Here is a 26,831-nt window from a genome sequence, read left to right on the forward strand (position 1 = left end):
GCAGACATGAGTTAAATGTTGGCACAGCATTCAAATACTTATCACTCTGTTAATGAGGGTATTATTTTTTTTTTGTAATCCCAAAGGAACTGGCATCACAAAATGCCAGATATAATGCAGTGTATTGTGAGTGACAAGGGCTTTTAGCTAGCAGTAATAGTAATGCACATTTATTGACATGAGAATGTATTACCTGTCATCTCCATAAGGAACAATATATTTTGGAAAAAATATGATATTCTAATTAATTCCTATTTGATCATTTTATTCATAATATTCTCTCACCTGGCACTTTTCTTGAATCTTCTGCATGACTTTTATGGTTTCATTCCATGGAAGGCTTGATTATTACATTAGGAAGACAATGAATTGCTGATAAGTTGACCTTGAATCCGGAGCCAGTAATGAAACAAGAAGCAAGATTTGTTTTGCTTTCCTTTTGTTCACTACTCGTTTTAGTTATTTATAAGGTAATAATATTTTCCCTTAATTGTTGAATTATTCTGACATGCTGGGCTTATTTTCTTTCACATGGTTAATCTTAGTAGAATGGCAAGATTAAGCAGCACACTGAGTCCATCATCCTGATAGTTGTAAGAGACATGAATTCTTGGTTGAATGAAAACGTCTGGCACTTATTTGAATCAACAAAATCAAAACAGGTCATAGTGAGAGAAGTTCTGCTGTTTTAAAGAATAACACAAGCTTTTCTGTCTTCTGACAGTTAATTGTTTTGACATCCATCAGTAAGTTATGAGTTAGTTAATAGTTGGAAATAATTAGAAGTTATTTTAAATCCCATCCTATTCAAATGCTAATATTAAAAGGAAAATATTTACTTTGAATCTTTACTTAATGGTTGACTTGCATACATAGTGATTATGATATATGTTGAGTGTTCTTAGAGATCTTGCATACTGATTGTACAGTTGGTGTAAGGTTGGTGTGTGTGTGTGTGTGTGTGTATGTGTGTGTGTGTGTGTGTGTGTGTGTGTGTGTGTGTGTGTGTGTTTGAGAAAATTTCTGATAATAGAGGGGGTAATGGGCTTTAAGATAGTAACTCATTTTCTCCTTTAAAAGGTAAAAACATTACTTCACAGTAAGGTTGACCTGCATTTTGACCCCATCTCTGTCTCTTAATAACTGCCCATTTTACATGTAAATTTAGAGTCTGTAGCGTCATTTGTCTGTCACAGCTGTTGAAGGTACTAACTACACCTCTGTAAGATATAAGGATTAAATGTGATCGCAAATATAGAGAAACTATCCAGTAGAATGACTTACAAACAAATGGCTTACAAAAGATAATTTTCTTTCAAAATGGGAGAAAACTTCCCCCAAAATGAGATAGATCTTTTGGTTAGTAAACACATAACAATATGCGTTTAGCTCAATTTCTTGGCATATCAGGAGACATTGTTTCTAATATTTCATATGTTATTACATTTATGCTTTAGTATCACTTCTTTGTACCCCTTTATTTGCCTTGAACTTTCTCATTTCAGAGCCTCCGAACACAGTAAGTCTTCCTTCTCTTAAATTTATGTTTTATTCTTATTTTTAGGACTGGTCTGAATGTGTGCCATGTGTCAATAGAAATGTTATATAACACTTAAAACTCAAAAAAAAAATCTACTCAACAGAGTTCCGGTCGTATTGCAGATTCACAATAAAATTCTTCAGTGACCATACCTACCCTCATATAGCTTCATTTTCAAATATTAAATATAAACAGTTGTGTCATATTGTATGTGTTAATTCTACATAGTACATATTATTAGAGGGAAGATTTTGTAAGACATAATTTTGTCTGTAGTAAATCTACTGGAATTGAAATATTTGAAAGTCCAAATGTTTGTAGTAGATGTGAATCCTGCATATTATGGGTTGTGTTTTCCACATATATCAAGCATAAAGGGACCTCCAGCTTAGTCCACTAGAATACACAATTTTGTAAAGGATGTAATTTAAAAATGAAAAAAAAAACTCTAGAAATTACCAAATGAAAGTGTAATTATTTTAAAAATAGCACTAAAACCAAATGTATATTCAGTGGTATTTGGTATATTCATATACCAAATGTATATGCAGCGTAATTATTTTAAAAATAGCACTAAAACCAAATGTATATTCATAAGAGAATAGAACATTAGTTTATATTATAGTGACACATGGAGTAAACTAATAATATAAAATGTGAAAATCAATAAACTACATCAACACTATAGGCAATGCTAGAAAAAGTATTCGGTGAGAGTGGCAAAAACTTTATGCCAACTACGTATAGTAATGCAGCAGTTTTGAAGAACAGAAATGTAGAAAAAGGAGATACACATATACCTGTTAAAACTGGAGACGCATGCATATCTGCTAAGACTATAAAGAAGATAAAATTAGAAACATATTTTATAGTCATCACTTTGTTTGCTTGAGAGAGAGAGAGAGCAATAGAGGAAGGGAGAGAGATTGAGAGACTCTCAAACAGGCTCCACACTCAGTGTGGAGCCCATGCGGGGCTCGATCCTAAGACCCTGGGATCATGACCCCCAGCTGAATCCAAGAGTAGGGTGGTCAACTGACTGAGCCACCCAGTCACCTCTACAGTCATCACTTGTATGGGTGGAGTGGAAGCAAGTGGATGAAATAGAAGAATATTAAATAGGTAGATGCAGCAGCAAAATCAGTACGGCAGCAAACATTTAATAGCACTGTGTGACAGACTCTGTTTCAAGTGTCTCACATATAGTAACTCATTTAATGTTCATAACCATCTCATACAACAGATGCTGCTGTCACTCCCATCATACAGACAGATTAAGCAAATGAAAGAGTCTGCCCAATGTTACACAACTAGTCCTACAGAACCTAGATTTAACCCAAAACATCTTCTATGTTCTTCATTACTGAGACAAAGCCTGAAGTCCATGTGATGTTCAAGTTACTTTTATTACTATACTAGTTTTAAAAATGGGTTAAAGTCAAAACCAAGAATGTAATATGTGCCTGGGAGCTACCAAAATCCATAAGAATCATAGCAATGAACTTTTTCCAAAGTGTTATCTTCTGAGAAAAGAATGTACAACATAAAATTCTATTGGGATCTCTTTGTTTACTTACTAAGAGCAAAAGACAGTGTGCAGTATACATATCCTAATGATAATAAAATAATATACATATTATATTTATATACAGATATTTATTAGGTTCTAATGAACTAATGTTCATCTTGACCAGATTGTGTGTTTTCTTCTTGAGTAGTTGTATCAGTCTTTCATACAATCCTAGTGGTGTCTGACTCTAAATTGGTATCTTTTTATAGTATTTTAATAATCCAGAAGTAGTTTCATTTTATAGAGTTGGCAGATATGAAAAAGCCTTCTCTCTATCCAAAACCATAAGATTCAAATGATAAGGTATGTAGCCAAATTCCAAAAAAAAAAAAAAAAAAAAAAAAAAAAGGAAGATATATTTTTACTGTGATTTATCAGAATATCACAAGGATATATTGGGGGAATGACCAGAAGGGATTTTTCTGGGCTAGAAATCAAATATCAAATGTTTGGTCAAATATATTTTTTTTTACTTCTTTGATGCTTCAATTGTATGTTTTTATTTTTTAAAGTTACTTTTATGAAAGAGATAACTCCCCATAATTTACAGGAAGTGCCTAATTTTCTATCCAGTGCTATTAATGTCACTCAGACTAGAAATATTCAAAAAGAAAAATTGTCAATTAGGAACAGAGGGATACATAGCGTCTTTCTTGTTGTTTTATTTTCCACGTGCTTTTGTTCTCTCTACTACCAACTTTTCCCATTATTAAATCTCATAAGTATTCTTTCCTCTACTCAAGATTGATTGAATGGTAAAAAGGATGACTATCAAGTGTTTAGTACAGGCCACTGGATAATGGATCGTGTCATTTTCTGTGTCAGGGACTATGTTTAAACTGGTTTAGGAATGACTTGTTCAGAAACGTCGACTTCTCGGTAGCTACAGGATAACCAATTTATAATATCCAATAGGCTACTGAATATATGGGTCTGCATCTTACGAGAGATCTAAACAATAAAGATTCTGATTTTTGGCATTCAAGTTTAAGAACAAATGAGAGCAGATATAGCATAATTGGCTGCAGACAGATCCAGCATAAAGGAGGAAATAGATTGATATTATTAGTGAGAATATTGACTTAGTAAAAAAAAAAAAAGTCAATGACTGCCAGCTGTGTACACTTTGGTGAATCACTTAAGCTCTCTAAACATCAATTACCTTCCTGTGGGGGATGCAGAGGTGAGGAGGGGAAATGGAAGGATGATACCATCTCTGATTATACATAGGGCCATGTATATATATATGTATAGTTCTGAGGGTCAATTAAGATAATGTAGGTGAAATTTCTTTGTGAATTGCTAACTCATGGGTAAATTATAACTGAAATGCTATATAAACAGGAGAGATTATAAGCTTTGTCTACTTTGCAAAAAAAAAAAAAAACTCAGGAATTTATGAATTCACTGAGCAATACATATTTATCTTTATATTCACAGGGATATGACAAAGTTATCTTTTCTTCCTGAAGTTCATTTCATTCACAGAACATTAAAGTCAAAATGGATTTCAGGATTACATCATCTAAGCCCTTAATTGTAGACACACACAGAAAACACAAATTTAGTTTAGGTTATTGATACAATTAGGATTCAGGTCTCCTGGGGTGCCTGGGTGGCTCAGTCAGTTGAGCATCCGACTCTTGGTTTTCGGCTCAGGTCATGATCATGTGGCCTCGTGAGTTCAAAGCCCTGCATCAGGCTCTGCACAGGCAGCATGGAGCCTACTTGGGATTCTCTGTCTCTCTCGCTCTTTCTCTCTCTCTCTCTCTCTCTGTGCCTCTCCCACTGGTGCTGTCTCTGTTTCTCTCAAAATAAATAAATAAACTTAAAAAAAAAGGAATTCAGTTCTCCTAATCTGAAGTTTAGTGCTCAAATTTATGCAGTGTGAAAATGGTCAATTGTTTGGGAGTAGAGCCGGCTCTTCCCAAACTTCTTCTTTACTAATCACTTCATGCAGTTAACTTATCAAATATTTTCCATTTTAAAGAAAAATCTTTACAGTGTACTCTTATTTTGTAAAGTTACTCTTATGAAAGAAATAATTTCCTATTTACAGGAAATGCCTACTATAGCTGAAAGACTACACATGAAAACATTTGCATATTATCAAAATCTGTATTAGTTATTGCAAGATGGTTCTTGGATGAATTATTCATTCATTTATCCTTTTATTTGTTTATTCATTTAACAAGTATATATAGACTACCTATTATTTGTGGGGAACTATTTTAGGTGTTTGGGAACAAACGCTCTTGACATAAGAGATTGGCAAAACACAAGTTAAAAAAATAGATGAGGAAACTTGAGATAGTAATAAATGCTCTGAAGGCAATCTATTGAGCTAGGTCATGAATGATGAGTCAGCCGTGGAATGGTTTAGTGGGAGTGGGGGTGGGATGAGTCCAGGCATAAGGATCAGAGGTACAAAGACCAGGGTACAGTATGTGCAGTGGAGTGTTGAGACAAGTGCACCTATTATTGAAAAAAAAAAAAAACCAAAAAAACCAAAAAAAAAAGCGAGCTCTTTACATACAATCTTCTCATGCCCAGCTTGGTTAGTTAGAAAGGTGTGGCTTACTTTGCCCATAAATTGCATGTTTTATTAGACTTAAATTTAGCTAATTTAAGCTGAGTTTCTTAAGATAGGTGTTTTTTTTTATTCTTTTATACATTTTGCTTAAATTATGTTGATATAGAATATAACATGTAATATGAGGAGGGAGAAAACGTTTAAATATGGGATAAGGTTGTTTAACCCTAGAGAGTGATTTTGATTTGTGGAAATGTAAGTTTTTAGAGCAAAGAATGCATAGTGGGGACTCTTGTTGTTGTTTCTTGTTGTTGTTGTTGTTGTTGTTGCTGCTTTGGTTTTTGTTGTTTAACTCCATATTAATGGAAAGACTAATTCAACAATTATCCAACTTTGGTGTGGGTCAGAATCACTCAGGCAAATTGGTAAAAATAGAGGCCTAGGTTTTATCTCACTTCACTAGGCTTGGGCCTGTGGATTCTTTTTATTCATTTCAAGATGATTTTAATTGCACCGAAGTTTGGCAACCACTGATGACTGTACTGTCAGATGAAGCATGGTAACAATTATCGTAGAAGATACAAATTGCAGGTTGTCTGATCACCAGTTTGGGAAGTAGAAGACACATTAATTAAAGAGGGTTTTGAAGATACATATAGCTGTTGAAATAGAAACCTGTTCATAAATTCCACATACTGTTAATACCAAATCCTAGGTGTAAAGTAGGTAAAATCGTGTTACAACATCAAATAAGAAAAAGTCATGGAAGCCATGACTCACATTATCCTGAGTAGGAAATAAGTATACTTACATCACTCCCATTTAACCCCTATTTATCTAGGTTTTTTTTTTTTTTCCATTGGATGGATGGCTAATGGAAAAATGACTGTGAAAGGTAAATTGATCTCAGGCTCATCATAACCTGGCATATCAACTTTTGCAATAGAACATTTATTGCGATTCCAGATATTTTTCCTTGAGATCATCTGCCAAAATATCTGTCTACCTGTGTTTGACTTAGATATGACCTACAGATAGATGCCCAAGCTCTGTCAGATGTGCTTTTAGTGGTTTCTGAGATCATATGTGAAGTTCTGTATTCAATTCTATATCCTACATTAATCAAGCTATAAAGATGAATTTCCTACATCAGAAAGAACCAACATCATATATAAAATACAGGTTTATGAAAAAAGCATACTTGTGTTGAACCAGATTTATAAAGTAGATTATTGTGTTTTGTGACAGTTTTTAATGTCACTTTTTTGCATGGAATTTTCATTCAAAATATAATGGCCTTTTTCATTTAATTTTTTTTCTCTTAAAATTGGGGGGAGAGGCAGAGCTATGTGTGCAAAATATGGTGGAGGGGATTATTTCATCTTTGGAAAATTACCGTGTTCTGCATAGCAGAAAACCATGCCAAAGTGTTACAGCGAGATGCTGGTTCAGAGTAGCTGTGGATCATTAACCTAGGGAAGGCTGATGGAAAAGTACATTTTACACTAAATTTTAGAAGCATTCAGAGAGAATAGAGAACATCCAGTCCTTTTTGTCTCCCTCACCAATGTGTCCCTGAAATAAACTTCAAATATCAAAATGCAATAGACAAAACATTTTGTCCCTATAAAAATTAGGTCCATTTAAATACACAGTTGCCCCCCCTCCCTCTGCCATGTGCATCAGTAAATTAAAATGCTCATTTCAGCTACTCCCCGCACAGGTTCAGCTGCTAACAGAGACTTGAATTAATAAATATTTACTGAGCTCATACCCTGCTAGCAGACTCTTCTCAGCATTATGCCCAATGCTGAAAACTTAAAAAGCAAGTCATTTATGGTTTGTACTTCAGGGAGCCAAGAGTCCCAGTGTGGCTAGGACTGAGCTCTTGGAAGCCAGGGGCTGGTGAGAGTTGAAGCGGAAATGCAGGATGGGCAGTGTGTGGTGGGCTTTGAATGCCATATTCAAGAATACGGGCTGTACTTATCAAGTATCAGGTTTGTATGTTAGATATAAGAGGCATCCACTATTTAGCTTGTCAAGCATTTTCCTTTTTGGGTATCAAGCCCTCTCTGTTCATAGTTCTTGTACATTGAATAGATATAACATACTCCTCACTATAGGATGGGCATGAGTCTCAGACTTGGTCAATTCACACACACCTTCCTCTGGTCTTTCTAATGAGGCGAAGAACAAATCAAATATTTCTAGGTAACGAATTACTTGGAACTATCAGATAATAGTCATAACTTATCAGATAACTATCATTTTGCATTGATTGCATTACTAAATTGATAAAATACACCTGAGAGCGCCATGATGGGAACAAACAGAAAGAGGGAAGCAAAACTGAAGTGTGGTGAGAAACAGATAACAGATGATGTTGTCTCCATGCCTGGATCCAGTCATGCCTGAAGCTGACATTTCTGAAGTCACTTGACCCACCCAGCTCTTTCTTGTTTGTGTGTTTAAAGTAATTGGAATTAGGGGCCCCGGGTGGCTTAGTTGGTTAAGTGTCCGACTCTTGATTTCAGCTCAGGTCATGATCTTATGGTTCGTGGATTTGAGCCTGGCATGCTCAGCATGGAGCCTACTTGGGATTCTCTCTCCCTGCCCCTCCCCTGCTCGTGCTCTCTCTCTCTCAAAAATAAACTACACACACACAGACACACACACACACACACACACACACACACACACACACACTGGCATTAAATTTTTGCCATTTTCAACCGAAAAATTGCAGCTAATTAAAATCCTATGAAAAACAATTAAGGTATAATTTTTTTAACCAGATATGGGGGGGGGGGGGACTTGAATTAGGAGAACAAGTAAAAGCACGCAGAGAGTTTTGACATAAAATTAGAAGGATATAATGATTACATTTGAAGATAAGGAAGAAATGTAATTATTACTTCAAAGACAGTAACGAAAAGAGGGAAAACAAAAGATGGCATGGCTTCTGGGTAGTTAAGGGTGATGATTTCATCAGAAGCATTGGGTTATACTTACCCATTTGAAGTTAATGTGGGATTTTAGAAAGTATTATACATATAGTTCTGATACTAAGGGAAAATATTAACCCCAAATATACGCATTTAGGATTTGTTAACAGAGTTGACACACGAGTGTTTAAATGCAATTCGAATATACTTGTGTCCCAGTTGCCAAGGGAAGAGGGAGCCCTACAGAAAAGTTTGAGATAAAGTAAAGTCAGTAATAGAGTTTAAGCTAAGTGAGTGAGGGTCAGTAAAAATTGTCAGATCTTGCTTGTTAAATGCCATCAATATTATTTTCAATAATAACAGTAAAATGGGGAGAACAATCATCAAACTGCAGTAGATTTTGGAAAGAATAGGGGCTAAAAATGAAGGCAGCAAAGTCAAATCATCTTTTTAAATAAACCTGGCAGTGGAAGGAAAGCATTATAAAGGAAGGCATGTCAGAAAATGATTTAGGAAATATTAAAAACACTTAAAATTGTTGTTGTGAATTCGTGAAAGTGGGACAAGGAGGATGTGAAAGAAGAGGAAAGATGACAGAAGATTAAAGACACAGCAAAGAAGGAAATTAAATTGTCCACGATTTTGGAGAAGGCAGAATGTTACAACCTCGGGAAAAGATAGGGGGTAGTTTCACCTGAGCCTGGAGGGAAGACAAAGTGAAGACAAAAATTAGTTCTGTGATAGAAGATAGGGAAGAAGAAGAAAAAAAGTACTGTTTACTTTGGTGAGCAGGAGGCTAGGTGATAAATTGAGAATAAGGCTGGTGGGATCAGGGGCTTGAGGTTTCAAAACAGCCATAGTGGAAAATAGAAAAAGGCCTAGATGAATTGGCCACAGGTAATTAAAAACAAACAAACAAACCCCAGAACTAATCTATGAATGTAACTGTATTTCCACAGACAGCTAGGAACCTTGTGTTTGTAATGGAAACTTTCTGAGAATATTTCTCTTAATCATCCTGAGCTGCCAGTGCAAGATCTGAGAGACGAAATGGTCAGGGCTACCTAAGGCTTATTTTGGCCACACGATTGTGGTAGGAAATCAGAGTGGCAAATAATTAAGGCTGATAGTGAAAGGCATGTTTGAGTGGTCAACATTATGCACAAGATTCAAGCTGGATAGCTTGTGAAGTGAAATAAGAGGGCACAGGACACTGGGAGACCAGGTTCATCAAAGGACAGGGTTAGCTAGGAGGGAAATCTAGGTAAGTGTGTAACACCACTGCCCAGTTCTTAAAAGTTGTATATCCTGGATGATGACAATATCTGAGTGTATCTACAGATGAATAGTACTATATAATATTTATAATCCTATGCATATTATAGAAAAGTTAAATTGAATAGAATTGAAATTCATTGGTCATGATGGGGAGTAATATTCTGGAAACTAGGGTAGCGAATGAGTTAAAACTGTGTGCATTAAAAAAATATGTATATTATGAGGTATTTTGGAAGTTAGAAAATAAAAGTTTAAGAAAATGATAGGATATTGGGGCACCTGGGTGGCTCCGTCAGTGGAGTGTCCAACTTAGGCTCAGGTCATGATCTTGCAGTTCATGAGTTCGAGCCCCACGTCAGGCTCTGTGCTGACAGCTCAGAGCCTGGAGTCTGCTTCAGATTCTGTGCCTCCCTCTCTCTCTCTCCCTCTCTCAAATATAAATAAACATTAAAAAAATAAGAAAATGATGGTATATGAAGAACAGAAACTTTTCACAGATTGGCCGCATTTAAGAGAACGTGTATCAAAAAGAATTTTTACCACATATTCACAGTAATAAATAGATTTATTAGCTAGTAATATATCATCAAGTATAAAATGAGGAGTTTGTCATTTTTTAATATTATCTAGGACCTAACTTCTGTGATATTAATTACCATAGGTCTTTGTTTCATTGAGAAATCTAAACATGTTGTTTTTAAACCTAACTTTACTTTAGCTCAATACTACTTTTTTTCAGTTGACTACGCTTAAATATTATATTTTACAGAATGTAGGATTATGGCAACCAAAAAAGAAGCCATAATATTCCACCTTTCAAGAAAGGCAGTCGGTCTTATATTGCTTTGTGCTATACAATTTGATAAATGACCTACATGCAAAGCATTTGTGAGAGATTGCACGTAGGTAAGGGGGAGTTTAGAGATTATAAACAAAACTGCATTAACACGAGGCTGGAGTCACTTAGAAAAGGAAAGCAATAGATCAAGTTTAAATGGGCAACATTAATGGGAGTTATGGGCACACATCTCAAAATGAATATACCCCAAAGAATTTATAGAACACCTCTCATAATTGGAAAAAGACAGATTTTACAATTATCCTCGGGACAGGCCGCCGATGGAATAAAATACATAGCTTTAGTGTCAAGAGAAATGTATGAGACAAAAGGGAGACTTAGTTGAAATTGAGGGGAAGAAAAGCGAAGGAAACACGGAAACACGATACAATAGAACAGAACTGCAAATAGGCCCTTACTGGAGTGGACTGTATTGAAAATATGTAGATGCTGGACCACAAATATAATGTTTAATTGCTATTAATAAAAAGTAAATATTTTTCCCTAGGAAAAAAAAAACCACAGTAAGTGAATAAGCATTCTTCTCACACAAGTAAATATATTAGATCTTTGGGATTCTTACTGTTTTAAATACATAATACAGATGAATCTTTACTTTTGCTTGTCTTGGATTTGTTAAAAATGACTAAAGAATATTTGATGAGGAAAACATTCTCTGTAAAGCAGTGTTCAGCAATTTCAACTTTGTGATCAGTTTTATATTAAATATTTGCATATTTTGTGGAAGAAAATTATAATCCTTAAAAGATCTAAATTTGAGATGTTTTTTAAATCACAGGATATATCAAATGGTAATTTCATGCAGCATTGTGTAATTCATGCTTATTTTGAGGTATTAATGGATGAGAGTTTTATTGTTTTTTTTCATTTTCTTCCCTTTTTTCCTGCTTTTATTTTATGTGGATCATGATCTTCAGATGTGGTCATTTAAAACAGGAAAAGGCTACACGTTTAGGGAGATGGCCTGTTCTGCCTTAAAGCTGATATAACTGCATTCACTGCCAGTGTTAAATCAAATATCATTTAAATGCCTTAAGGAAGAAGGGTCTCATCTTCTTAAACATTTTATCTCTAATAGTAGTCTTAGATTTATAGTAGTCTTAGATTTATAGAAAGTTGAAAAGGTGGTCCAGAGAGTTCCTATATACACCAACCTCAAGTTCCCTCTGTGTTAAATCCGTATATGAGTATGGTGCATTTGTCCTAATTAATAAATAACATAGTGAACTCAAGAAGCCTGTTAGAATCTCAGCTAATAGCTGAAGGCTAATAGTGAGTTAAAACTCAAAGAGAGATGTGGGATGAATCTACAAATTTGGCAGTCATTATCAAAATGATGATAGGTAATCTGTGATAAAGTAAAATAATCTAGGTGAGTTTTATAGGAAAGAAAAATGTTGAGTGTATGTGGGGAGGAGAAGGGAATTGAGAACCAAATTTTGAGTACTTCAACACTGAGATGCCAGGAAGGGGAAGAAGGAAAATTAGTGGTAGTGGAGCAGGAGACCACTAAGTAGCGGAATGTCCTGGAAGCCAAGTGTTCCCTGAAGAAGTTTGTGATCAATGCATTGGAAGAGAGGGAAGAGAGCTGCTGATCAACCTTCAGATTAGTCAGAATAGTGGTCCTTGATGACCTGTGCCTGAGTAGTTTCAGAAAATGATATCAGTATAATTACTAAGAAAAAAGGAAAGTGAAGAAGTGACAGCAAGAAAAGGAAACAGAGTAACTACTGATTTAACCTGAGGATTAATGTACCTAAAAGCCTGATGGGTTACAACACCGAGCATTTATTTTTGTGTCTACATATTGGTTGTGTTTTGCTGAGGTATGCTGGGTTTATTTGATACTTAAATCAGTCCTATGCTTTTTTTTTAATGTTTATTTATTTTTGAAGGAGAGAGAGAGACACAGCAAAAGCAGGGGAAGGGCAGAAAGAGAAGGAGACACAGAATCTGAGGCAGGGTCCAGCCTCTGAGCTAGCTACATTAGTCCCTGTATCAGTCCTATTTTTGATCTGGTAAGACTCCAAGCTTCCAGATGGGTTTAGTTTTGTTTTGTACATCTTCATTCTAGGGCACAGGCTGAAGGTCCAGCATTTAAATATCACATGTGCTTCTTAGGTGACCTCATAGGAATTCAAGAGAGCAAGCAGAATGACAGAAGAGATTTTTAAAGCTTCTGCTTATGTCACGTCCATTAGCATTCCATTAGGCAGAGCAATGTGTCCAAGCCTAATATGAACAGGGCTGGGAAATGTTCATAGCCAAATCTGTAGAAGGTACTAAAGATTCATATAAAAAATATAATGAAATCTACCACAGGACTATTATATCAAGTAAACTCCCCCCCCACCCCCACCCCCACACTTTGGAGTGTGATGGCATGATCGTGTCCTAATGAGACTGATTCTATAGGGAAGGGGAAATATTACAATGTAGGAGCTGGGTTTATTAAAGGAAGTAAGAAGGGACGTAATCCAGTGCAAATACAAAAAGGCTGAGTTTGAGTGGGACAATTAACACACTGTGGTAAGAGAGAAGACAGTATGAGTAAGACCTGGGCAGGCTAGGAGATTGGTGGTCAGCTGACAAGGTAGTCCTTTTACAATTAAATCCTTATCCTCTTTCTTGCCTATATTATTGTCTTGTTCTTATTCCTTCTGCCCTTCCATAATGATGTATTTGTAGCCTTTCTATTACCAGGTTATTTTCTTGTTACAACTTATTAATAATTTCAATCATTCATCTACGCAAATTAAACCCAAATCAGTACCTCAAGCCTTGATCTCCCTGATGTATGCTCAACCCTTGCAGGTCATATTGTCATATTGCTAGACAGCCTCAGTGGCAAATTTGGCTGACCCCTCAGAGAACATATGAAAATGGATTAGGAAATATAAGTATTCTATCTTCTCTCCGTATTTTTCTTAATATTACTCTCAACTCACCAGTCTGTATGGGATGAATGAAATCCTAGTTTGTATTATCATGACCATTACATAAAATGACATTTAGAAAGTGATCTGGATTTATTGATTTTAACACGTTCATGATTTTAACATATTCATGTGAAATATTACAATTTTCTATCTTCTGCATTTCTATACATTAGTTTGTAAACAATATAATTATGCATATGTATAACTTAACCTAATTAAATGAAAGGTCCTCTGAATGAAATAGTACACATTATTAGTGTATTGTTATATTTTAATACATATTTTATATTTTGTAGTCAATAAAATATTATAGAATATTACATATCATATATATACTATGTTATATATTATAGTGAAATATATTATGTATTATATACAATAGTGATATATATATATATATATATATATATATATATATATATATTGTGTGCATATCAAAGACAGTAGATCTCTTTAAAATGTTTTGATAGTACCTATTCAATGTTGATTAAGAGAAAAATAGGGGCGCCTGGGTGGCTCAGTCGGTTAAGCGGCCGACTTCAGCTCAGGTCATGATCTCGCAGTTCGTGAGTTTGAGCCCCGCGTCAGGCTCTGTGCTGATAGCTTGGAGCCTGGAGCCTGTTTCGGATTCTCTGTCTCCCTCTCTCTCTGTTCCTCCCCCACTCGCACTGTGTCTCTCTCTCAAAAATAAACAAAGATTAAAAAAAATTTAAAAAATAATAAAAAACAGAGAAAAATAATATGTTCTTCTAGATCCACATTTATCAGTCTCAGCAGAAAACAAATGGTAAAGAAAAATGAGTAACTAAAGAAGTTTAATAAAATGAGTGGTTACAAAGGTATGAGGAGAGCTGAGGTCACATGTACTGCTTCTGTGTGCAGGTCCAGCAACAAGGAAGCTGGTATCAGCTCTTGGCCTCAAGAGGCAAAGGATACAACCATCCCCAGATCTTGGAGATTATAGCTATAGTACAGGCTGTTTGTTGGACAAGAGTATTAACTAGCCTTCCTAAAAGTGTCACATCCAGCCTCTGATGAAATAGAACAGAAGATCCAGGACCATGAATATTGCAGCCTGCTTCTCATTTTGCCCTCTTAGCGCCTTCCAAAGCCTCTAACTAGACAAACACAGTGGAAGTCCGTGAACATAGAGCCCCATTGAAATAGTCAAAATGGGTCTCAAATCATCATGGAAGAGTGTGGAAAATTGATATAAGAGATATCCAGCAGAGCAGGGTCCAAACTCTTTATTTGCTTATTGTTTAAGGTAAGTATAGGTTACGTTAGGTAATAGGTATAGGTATACGTTAGGTATAGGTAATTGTTCATTTGGTTATGAACAATTTGTTTCTAAATTCCCATACCTCTGTTGAAGAATAATTACTTTATGTTCTAAAATAAAGAATTTTAAAGTAATTTTGATGTTATAAATCTGTAGAGACCAAAAAGCTACAAAAAATAACAAAGCAGATTTGAGAAATAACAACAAAAAACAGTTGAAAAAATTTGTAATGAAAATATCACTGGGCAGATTTAAAGGTAAATTATCCCCAGTTGAGGAGACAGTTGGTAAATTAAAAGACAGGTCAGAAGAAAGTTTTGAAATGCAACATAGAGAGACAGTGGCATTGAATATTCACGAAAAAGGGTAGAGACTTAGAGAATAGAATGTTGAGATGTAACATGTATTTCTTAGGGGGCCAGAAGAATAGAGGGAGAACAAGGCACAGGGAGGATTTAAGGAGATTATTGCTAATAATTACCCAGAATTGTTTAGAGACACTGATCCATAGATTTAAGAAGCCTGACAAATCCTGTACAGAATACATAGAAGATTTCCAAGCCCAGTCAAATCATAATAATACTGCAGAAAATCAAAGACAAAAAGAAAATCTTAAAAGTACCAAGAAAATGAAGGAAGAGTACCTTCCGGAACATGGCAGTTAGAAAGATTTCTTATATCACAACATGAACACTGGATGATATGAGGTAGTGGGATTAAGTAGGCAGGATGTTGAAAGAAAATATCCTCCAGTGTAGAATTCTGTACATGGAAAAGTCTTTCAAAAAATGACTAAATGATGCTTATTTTATTTTATTTTACTTATTTTTTTAAATTTTTTTTAACATTTTTTATTATTTATTTTTGAGACAGAGAGAGACAGAGCATGAGCAGGGGAGGGGCAGAGAGAGAGAGGGAGACACAGAATCCGAAACAGGCTCCAGGCTCTGAGCGGTCAGCACAGAGCCCGACGTGGGGCTCGAACTCACGGACCGCAAGATCATGACCTGAGCCGAAGTCGGATGCTCAACCGACTGAGCCACCCAGGAGCCCCTATTTTACTTATTTTTAATGCTTTTTATTTTTGAAAGAGAGAGAGAGAGAGAGAGAGAGAGAGAGAGAGAGAGAATGAATGAGCAGGGGAGGGGCAGAGAGACAGGGAGATACAAAATTCGAAGCAGGCTGAGCTATCAGCAGAGCCCGGCATGGAGCTCGAACTCACAAATTGCGAGACCTTGACCTGGGCCAAAGTTGGAAGCTTAACTGACTGAGCCACCCAGGTGCCCCTAAATGATGCTACTTTTAAAAGAACAACAAAACAAAAATAAACAATAAAACAAGAGAAGCTTGCTCTATTAGAAGATCCTAACTAAAGAAAAAAATTGACCCTCAATGGAGGGGTCCATGAAGCCTGAAGAAAGAAACCATATATGCTTGTAACTGAAGTGAAAGATAGCTAGATTAAATAGTAGTATTCTCTTACAAGTATTTTTTAAAAGGCAGAATTAAAAAAATGACAATATCTCACAAATCAAAGGAGTTAAATGATGTTTAAAATCTATGCTGCTGCAGTATCTGTTAGGAGGGTAAAATGATGATCAGTAAGCTATTATAAGTCGACTATGCATATTTTCTTTTTTAGGCTACCTATTAAATGAAAATTAACAGAATTTATCACTAATAGAGAAGAGAAAGAATGGAATGACAAAAGTAATCAGGACATAAGAGGAAAAGAAAGAAAGGCTGTAGAGAAACACCATGACCAAAATGAATCAGATGCACAAAGTGAGATGATCTGTTTCTAGTTATATACCCTCAGAACTCCTTGCACATGTGTACAGGACACAAATGAGAATATTTATGATGGCACCCTTCACAATTAGCAAAAATTCAAAACAACTGAAATGCCAATCCACATTAGTATGTATAGGTAAATTATAGTTTATTTTTAAAGTGGCAAACTGTATAGCAATAAAAATAAGTGAATTATAGCTTAAAAAATAAAAGAATAATCTTTAACAAATAATAGCATAGAGTGAAAGAAATAAATCTCTAAAGGAAACACAGTATGATTCCATTTATATAAAATTCAAAATTAAGAAAAATGCAACAGTGTTATTTAAGGATACATTAGTGTAGAACCAGAAAAAAAAAAAATATTAGCATATGTTTTACTCTAGGAGAAATGAGTCCATTCTGATTGGGATGTGCCACACTTGTATTTCCTACTGGAAGCTGATAATATTCTATTTCATGAATAAGACATGTCTACACAACCTAAGAGTGTTGATTAATTTTTGTAAAATTTCACAATAACAGCTCAGTACATTTTCCTTCTTGATCTCACTTTTAAAAAAAAAGAAAGCTATGAAACTTTTTGGAAACTACTGAGGAGTCCTTTTTTTTTTTTTTTTTTTTTGATGTTTACTTATTTTTAAGAGAGATGCACACAGAGTGACAGCGGGAGAGGGACAGAGAGAGAGGGAGATGTAGAATCCGAAGCAGGCCCCGGGCTTGGAGCTGTCATCAGGGAGCCCAATGCGGGGCTCAAACTCACAAACCACGAGATCATGACCTGAGCCGAAGTCGGACGCTTAACCGACTGAGCCACCCAGGTGCCCAAGAAGAGTCCTCTGTCTTAATAATTCTATTTTCCAAGTTAAATATCCTCAGGTTCTGTGACATTTTTTTCTTCCTGTAACCTCTTTCCAGATCTCAACACTGTTTTCATGCCACTCAGTTCTGCTTGACTTTAATTTAATATTATTTCTGAAAAGCCATAGCACCCCAAGACAAATTACCACCTCAATATAATGTATAATGTAAACAGAGCAATGGAACTGAATTGATTTAGATAGTATGCTTCCACTAAAGGAATCTGATTATTCCATCACTTTATTTTAGCCAATTCAGAATAGTTTTGACTCACCTAGGCAATTATGCTGAGCTAAACTCATCAATTTCTCTTAAGTCAATTCTCCTTTCTGTATTTATGTAGGCAAATTTAAAAATATCAATAATAGTTTTAAAATTTGTTTTCTTGGTTACTGCCATTCACGCCTATTGAGATGATTTGGAATCTCATTTTGACCAATTTTTGACCTGCTATCTTCCCCAGTTTGAAGTTATCTTCGTATTTTATATGTATAGTTTCTATGCCTTCACTAAATGGATTGATCAAAATGTTGACTACAGCTGGGTGTAGAACAGGGTTCATAAAGAGAGCTTCAGAGAATCCGTTCTCTGTTGAGGACACTGGTTAGAACCTCTTTCCAGTTCAGCAAGCTTCCCTGAATCACCTGTAGAGGACGCTGTTGGTGCTGGGCTCAGATGCCTGGGAACTTCTGGTACTATTTCTGTGTGCCTCTCTGCTTGTTTCAATGTGTCTGTTTCCCTCTAACAGCCAAGCTGTTACTCTTCTAGGGGAGATGGCCCACTAGAAATCCGAGCTTCATTACTAGGGGCCAATGTCACTCCTAGGGGACTATATCGCTCCATATCATGCTGGCCCATAGCCAATAACTAAATTCAAGAGTCCATGGGGTTCCTGGCTGGGTCAGTCAGAAGAACATGTACCTCTTGATCTCAGGGTCGTGAGTTTGAGCCCCACGTTGGGTGTAGAGATTCAAAACAAAACAAAACAAACAAAAACCACACAAAACCAAGAGTCTAAAACCCACTTTTCCTACCTCCAGTTTGACAAATTCAAATGACATTTTGTCTATCCTGTCTTTCAAGCTAACATAAGAGAATTGCAGTGGATTTTTTGAACTCAGGATGCACAAGTATGCTCAATGTTTCTTTTGGCTAAAATGTTAAATAGTAATTTACAAAGAAATCATACTGATAAGGAAATTGAATTAAAACCACAATGCGATTTGGCGATACAATATGCCACTAACAGATAAGATACATTTTAGAAATGTGATTATAACAAATGTTACTAAAGATGTGGGACAATGGAAATGCTACTACACTTCCATGGGAACAATTTAGGATTATTTGTTAAAGTTCCAAATACAGGTTCCATGTCGTTCGGTAATTCAAGCCCTGTATGTACAGACTTCATACGTTGATCAGGAGGCATGTACAACGAAGTTCAAAGTATTATTGTTAGTGGGAAAAAACTGGAAACTGTTCAAATGATATTAACATTAGAATGGATTAATATATTTAGTCATATTCATAAATTATTGCTTCCTGTATCACTGTGGATGCATTACGGTAATGGAATATGCAGTTAATAGGAAGAAAGTTACATAAGAATAGATAAAATTTGAGGTCATTTGCATTAAAGAGAAAATATATATAGCTTTGGTTAATACATTCAGAAGTGCATACATACACTGCAAAATAATATAGAATATAAAGATTGAGCTAATGGCAAACAAGGCGGGGGGGGGGTGCAGGCATCCGTAGAAACAGGGGAGAAGAGGACACTGGAATTTCCAAGGTCTCTGGGGGGGTGTTGTTTTTGTGGCCAGATGGTGGGCACATGTATCTGTTGTTTTTTAATCTTCAGGCTATACATGCATATTACTTATATAACTCTAAATATCACAATAATTTTTAAAAGAAATGAAATTTAGTCAGGCATGAGAATAGCTTCTTCTAGTCATTACTGCTTTCTAAATGTCATAAGTGTTAATCTCTTCTAAGGCATCACATAATGTTCCTCAGAATAAAAGTTGAGCTTAGCTCATATGTAAAATGTAGCCTATTTTCTTCTTAATGTCTCTGATATTTCCCCATTTCTAGTTGTTGCCTGATAGGCACCAGCCCATGTTGCTCTCATAAAACTTGCTGTGAATTTCAATGCTCTCAGAAAAAAAAAAAATTTCAAGATGCTAGTAAAAAAATTAAGGAACAAAACTTGGTGAAACTCTTCCACTTCCCCTATTTTTTAATGGACATGTCAGCCCATACTTATTTTGTTTTTCCATAGGAATTTGGTAAGAAGATTGAAAAATGTAATCAGAATATCTCCAGTCCAACCGTGTTGGACTATGTCTCCCAGATCTTGAGTTTTCTTAGGACAGTAAAATACATAAACAAAAGAATGGGTTTGATATATATACACATATATGTATATATATATACATATATATATACACATATATATATATATGTGTGTGCGTGTATATATATGTATATATATATGTATGTATATATATATATATATATATATATATAAAATCATAACAAAACTGTAAACAAAATTTATGTTACCAATCCAACATAATACATCATGGCAAGGCAGCTGCTCAGCATTATCACCATTATTAAAGAAAGGATATTTTAAAACTACAAAGGGGAAAAGATATTAAATCAGAATAGGAAGAATTCCTACACAAGAAAAATCAGCTGTTGACCTCATAATGTCAGACATGTATGGATAGATTTATTTTCTCATTTTTTAAATGTATCATTGAACTAGAGACAGTGTCACCCAGGAAGGCATGCACACAAGCAAATGGAAACCACTGTTCTTAAGCCCCCTGCTTTGAATTAGGTGGACATCATAATTATAAATTGTATATAGAAACGGGAACATTTACATGGTGAGGGGGTTAGGGGTTTAAATGCTTGATGTTAAGTACTATAGTTTGTAGAAGTGACGGAAGTTCTAGGGTTTTGTTATGTCCCTAGTTGTCTAAACCAGAGAAAACCAGAATGCGTGCGGAGATAAATTTGATCACTCACAAAGCAGTTTCTTGGTTAAATCATTTTATTTAAAAGGCACTCACCACTGGAGAACAACACTATAATTTTGCCTAATTGAACTCTGAACCTAAAATACAGCAATACAAGAGAAGGAACAATTCAGGACAGAAATGATCAAGTCAAATTAAATAGCAGTTTAATTTCCCTTCTGGAGAAATGTGTATTCAAGCCGTATTTCTTTAAAAAAAAAAAAAAAAAAGATGAGGAAGGAGAACAACAAATAGCTAGTATGTTCTAGTTCCTTTCTGAACACACTGAACTCAGAGCTGTTAAAAAGGAGAGATTTTGAATTTCTGGAAGAAATGGAAACTGGTTTATTTATTTATTTCTTGTAAATTTATAGTCCAGTACCCTTCGCTGAGCCTTTAGGCGTATTTATAATCTGACACCATATTCTATAAAAAAAAGTGAGACTTTTTTTACGAGCAGTTGCACATAGTTTAAATTGCTACAACATAAAAGCATAATACTGGCTAAATTACGAACTTGTACTAATATACTGAGAACATGCCTCTCCCATTTCATTAAAGAAAAATGCTGATAGTTCACACCAGGCTTTTAGACAGAAGTAATGCAGACTTAGAAGGTGCAATTTTCATGTCCCTTCTGGAACATGAACAATCCTAAGATGCAAATGCATAAGAAACAATCCCAAGTGAAAACATTGATACTTCAGGCAATGGCTGTGGAAGTTTTTCTTATTAGTTGATTGATTTATTGGTTGTCCTTTATTAGAAATAGGTGAAAAGAAGCTGAAATAAAGCCTTCAGTTAGTAATAAATATGTAAAGGTAGTGAAAAATGAGAAAATTTGATAGACTTTATAGTTTCCTGATATGGGGCTACACAGTACATGCTTCTGTCCCCTAGCTGGGTTGGTACAAAAGCTAATACATTTAAATGAGTTTAGAGTTATGTCCCTTGTGATATTTGAGCATACTAAACTGTTTACAGAGGTTAATTTGGGACTACATAGGGAAGCAGTTTTCCAGCTGTAATTTAGGTTAGTTGTTCCTTTTAGGTTGTGAGGCAATCAAGTTTTCTCTGCAGTAAAGAAAATTTTAGGTCGTGTCACAAATTATTATGAACACAGCCACTTTCCTTGATGAGCCTTGTGTAGATGATTCTGAAGATAGAAACAACTTGGCATTATGTCAGCACTTCAATATGTTTGCTGTTACCTGGACATAGTTGCTAACTGTCTAATTTACCTAAATTATCTCCGGGTGTCCTCTTAAATTGAAGATACAATCTTATTCTCACCATTCTATTAACTGCCGATAATCTGGGGAATTGTTTACGCTTTATCTAGTTTCCTTCTGGGCTGCCTCCCCACCTCAGCCTACACATTCTGGAGCTGCTTCAGGCTTATTACTATGATGTAGGAAGTTATTAAAATATGTTAATTTGCCCGACTGACATGACTTTAAATTTAGCCCTCATAACTTCCTGCCTTCCAGGCTGTCCACACTGTGCAGTACCTGGAACGAGTTATTATTCTGCAATGAAATAGTTATTCAGGAAAAAAAAAATACTATATGGCTTTCCTTTGTAACCATCTCCATGGTACCGTTCTGTAATTTAACTAAAATCAGTGGTCGCTAACATGTACTGAATGCTTGCTCTGGGTCAAGCGGTCTCCTCCACACTTGGCATATTCTATGATTATCTGTGTTTTATAGATGAGAGTTGAGTGGTTGAGTAACTTTTACATCATAGAACTAATCAGGGGCACAACCTAGAATCCTCTCCAGGCTGCCTGGCTCCAGGGTCAATGCTCCTACTACCATAATATACCCTTTTAAATGTTATGATAGGTAGAAAGAACGGCAATCCTTCTACATTAAAAAAAAGTACCATTTTGTAAATATTATTCTAATGAAATCCAGGTAGAGACTTGTGTTTGACCTTCAGGAAATGAGGAGTAGCCGAAACAGCTTGTAAGTTCAGGAACTGAATCAAGTTTCAGAAAGCACACTGCTGAGACCTGGAGAAAAGATTGGAAGCCATCTTTCCCTTGGCACACATGGTTTCTACACCCCAATTCTCACTTCCACCTCCACGCTTTCCCTCTAATTCCAGTGCTTGCTCCACTGAACCATTGTCTGTTGTCCCAAGATTCTAGGACCATGATCCTCTGGGAGCCCTACCTAGGATGACCCCTCTGTCCTCTCCATACCACACCTGACTTTCCTGGTTGCTGCCTTCAGGACTGTCCTTAAGGGATATTTCTTCTGCTTCTGCTTCTTTTACTTCTAAGGCTGGGTTAAAGAACCTGCTTAATACACAAAACACTATGGAACATAACAGTAAAGCAAGTACGTTTTTACATATCTGTTTCTCTCCACTCCTATAAAGGTACTAGATATCTCTTATTCACTTGCCTTCTGGTGTGCTGTTCAAAATTTCTAACAACTGGTGGTGAGGATATGCGCCTGGGTACATAATACCAGCCTGAAGATTGCCTTCCCTTCTCCAACCAGTCCATGTTCCAAGCCTCTCTGAACAGGGTGAAATTTGGAGGGGTGTGTGTGTACATGTCTTGACTTCCTAAGATATGAGAAAGAAGACAGTGGTGAAGCCCACAAACCCACTGGTGGGATATTTCAGTGGGTGGCTGGACGTGGCTGTCATGCCATCAGAAATTATCCCGGCTTCGGCACTGAAACAGGGTCCAAGACTCCCCTGCTGTGACAGACATTGCACTTTAAGTTTGTAGATCCACTTCAAGGTTGCCAGTCTCAGGGGAATGGCAAATGGGATGGGAACTTTGAGAATCTCTGGGCAGTGGCTGTTTACCAAAATGTAAGGAAGCATTACATTTGCTCATTACAAAGTGCTCATTACAAAGCATTACAAAGTGCTCATCTCTGCAGTTCAGAATGCACAAAAGGCAATCAACTCACATTTAGGGAAGGATGCGAAAGAGGAAGAGGATGAAGAATTAGGTGGGGCGTGTCCATGCAGAATAACAGGGCCAGTGTTGCTAGAGAAGAGAGAACAAAGGGAAAAGTGACGGAATGAGTTCAGAAAAGAAATCACATCACATGGCCTTCTGAAGGCCATCATGAGGAATTCAGATGGATTTTATTCGAAGTGCAAGAAGTTACCATTGTGTTTTATAAGCATACCACGTGTGTGCCCGAGTGTATTTGACATCAAATCATCTACAGACCCAGCAAACTTTTAGCTATGATAATCTTTGTAGGAAGAGATTGGAAATGATTTGAATTTTCCTGTCAGGGAAAGTTACACACAGGTTTATACTCACTAACGTATTAGTAAATCCTCAAGTTTAAATGCAGCAGCAGCACAGATTGTAAGATGGCAAGTAATATGGATCATACGGGGGAAAAGCCATGTTTAAATATGTTTTAAATTCCCGCATAGTCCATTCAAAAATAGACACATAGCAAATATCTCTCTCAAAAAAATATTTATCAAAACAGCAACAACAAATCCTCTAATTATACTTAACCCACTATGTAAGCGTTATGTTTTCTAAGAGCCCATAAATAAAGAGATAGCACTAAATGTGTTATTAAATGGAAAACAGAAAAAAAAAAATCAGAAAGGAGCTCCCTGATCTAGCCAGAAGCAGTTTGAAGACAAGTGTAGGATAGCATCTGTCATCTAAGGTTGGAATAGGAATTAATATTACAAAAACGTGCTTTGGAAAAAATGATAGTTTTGTGATGTAGTTTATTTTTAATTAATGTTTCTGTTTTCTTGACATAACCTTCTATTCTAGGGAACCTAATTCCTACCTTTAAGGCTTTCCATGTGAATAAATAGAAAATGTGAATTAAGAAAGTTTCCGAGTGACCTCTCTCATTGACTTTGCCTTCCCTCTGTGAGGGGATGCTGTTGGGGGCATAGTGTCCAAGAATCTTTTTCTAATTTCGGGAAAAAAAGGGAAGCAGGGGAAAGAGGAAAGGCAGAGCTTATAAAGTTTTATCAAATATTCACAAGAAACTCGTATAAAAAGTGTCTTTTGTACTTCAAGGAGAGTTACCACTGCCCAGTCCCATTCATTGTGACACTTTACTGGAGAATCTAGTTTTTCCCAAACAGAAATTCTATTTCAGCAGCTTAGACAGGGCACACTGTGAATCTTAACAGTATGCATTGATAGCCTACAGTCCAGCACATGTTTTGGATTTTAGGGAGAGGAGACAGAATCCCCAATATCAAGGAACCTAATGTTTTGCTCATCAGAGATCTTAAGAAATAAACATAAACATTTGAAGAAAAAATAAATGTCTTGGTGTGTGTGTGTGTGTGTGTGTGTGTGCACATGTAAAATATATAGGGCTAAATAGTCTGTTCAAATAAAGTCATAGCATTGTAACATCACAATTTACCTGAATTATTTACGCCAAACTTTTAATTTTTGGAAGTGATTATTTTCTTTCAAAAGTCAATTCGAGTTAATATGTTCCAGTCAAAAATTTATTCTGGTCATTATTCCTTGTTTCTTTTCTTTCTTCCTCTTTTAAACATGTATGACACCAATTGCATATTTAAGCAGCGATTTATATCTAAATGTTCAATACACTTTAATTCATTTGTTCAGTTTGGGGAAATCCTCTCCCAAACTGAACTTACAACATTCAATTTTATATTAAAACTCCCAAGAAGTCTTTGAGACCTGGAAACTGAATTTTAAAAATTTAGACATACATTCAAACGCACACACACACACACACACACACACACACACACACACACACACATACCTGTGTGTGTGTGTGTGTGTGTGTGTGTGTGCACATGGGTGTGTATTATAAAACTATATAAATACATCTTTACATACATAAATGCACTGATGAACAAGAGGATCAGGTTGCCAAAAACCGTGTTCAAATAACATTCCGATGAGAACACTGTGTTTTGTATTAAAGGAGCAATAAAACAGCTTTTAGTGGCTCCTATAGGAAATCTACCTTTTGTTAGCACACGTTACACCAGTACTGCAAATTTTGAAAATTTGTCACATCAGCAAAACTAGATATTTCATGAATCTTGGAGAGGGACATTTTGCATTGAGGCAAAATAAACATCACAGTTTTGTGTTCTCTATTTTCATTAGTCATTTTTTAAAAATGCAAAAAGCATTTCAGTTTTCAAGACTATATGGGACCACTTGGGGGTGAAATAAAATAGATCGATGCCTGGTGACAGTCCTGAGGATGTAAAACAGTTGTTTTCACCTGCTGTGTCTCTGAGAGATGAATGAGGATAGCATTTAGATATGTTTCTGGATTTGTGTAAAGAAAGGTCCTTTTAATAGAACACCCAATAAAAATATAGTACTACCTCTTGAATCTACCTTTATTCTTCCAGAACTAGTAAGGTACAGAATTTACTTAGAAATCAGATGAGAAGAAGGAAATTCTGAGTCTTAGCTCTCACACTATTTAATTGAAAAACAAGTGTCTTTTTCTCTGTATGCTAATGTCTAAATGGAATTGATGTTAACCTGAGACGTCTACAAATCCAATATGACAATCCTTGCTTTTTATAGTTTTAAAATGAGTTCAGAGTAAGGATTTGAAAACCTTGTTACTGCCTGAAAAAAATAATAATCCCCAGGGAAAAGGAATTAGAGGGAAAAGAAAAGGACCCTTGTGTGCACAATTATGTTCCACCAAATGCTTTTGTGAAAGGAATAAAACAAGTATGGGTTTTCTTATATTCAAGTAATGAGAAGAGACAGTCCCTTTGATTTAATTACTTAATACTGGCATATTTCTGTCAAATAAATTTTCAAGGAAGAAAAATATTGTACCGCCAGTAATTATGTTAGTATTAAATGTTAAAGAAAAAAGACCTTATATCTCATTTTATATACTAGACCTTTCAGCATCTTGATTTTGTTCAGTAAGGTAGGTGTGGAGGGCACGATAGGGTATTATATGGCAATTCCTTGACTGTATTCCTATGAGAGATGATACCATATTAAATTATTATTTAAATTTAATTATTAAAGTATTTATTATTTAGTTACTTTCTGTTATTAGGACCCCGTGTGTTCTTAGCATTGAATCTATTTAAAAAGTATTTGTCTTAAGAGCTTTCTGTAACTTTCTGTTGCCTATATCACAGCAATTATTGAATTTGGGTGCATACACTTACTATTTAACACGCAAAATTACATGT

This window comes from Panthera leo, chromosome A1, assembly GCF_018350215.1.
Source record: "Panthera leo isolate Ple1 chromosome A1, P.leo_Ple1_pat1.1, whole genome shotgun sequence".
Taxonomy (NCBI): Eukaryota; Metazoa; Chordata; class Mammalia; order Carnivora; family Felidae; genus Panthera; species Panthera leo.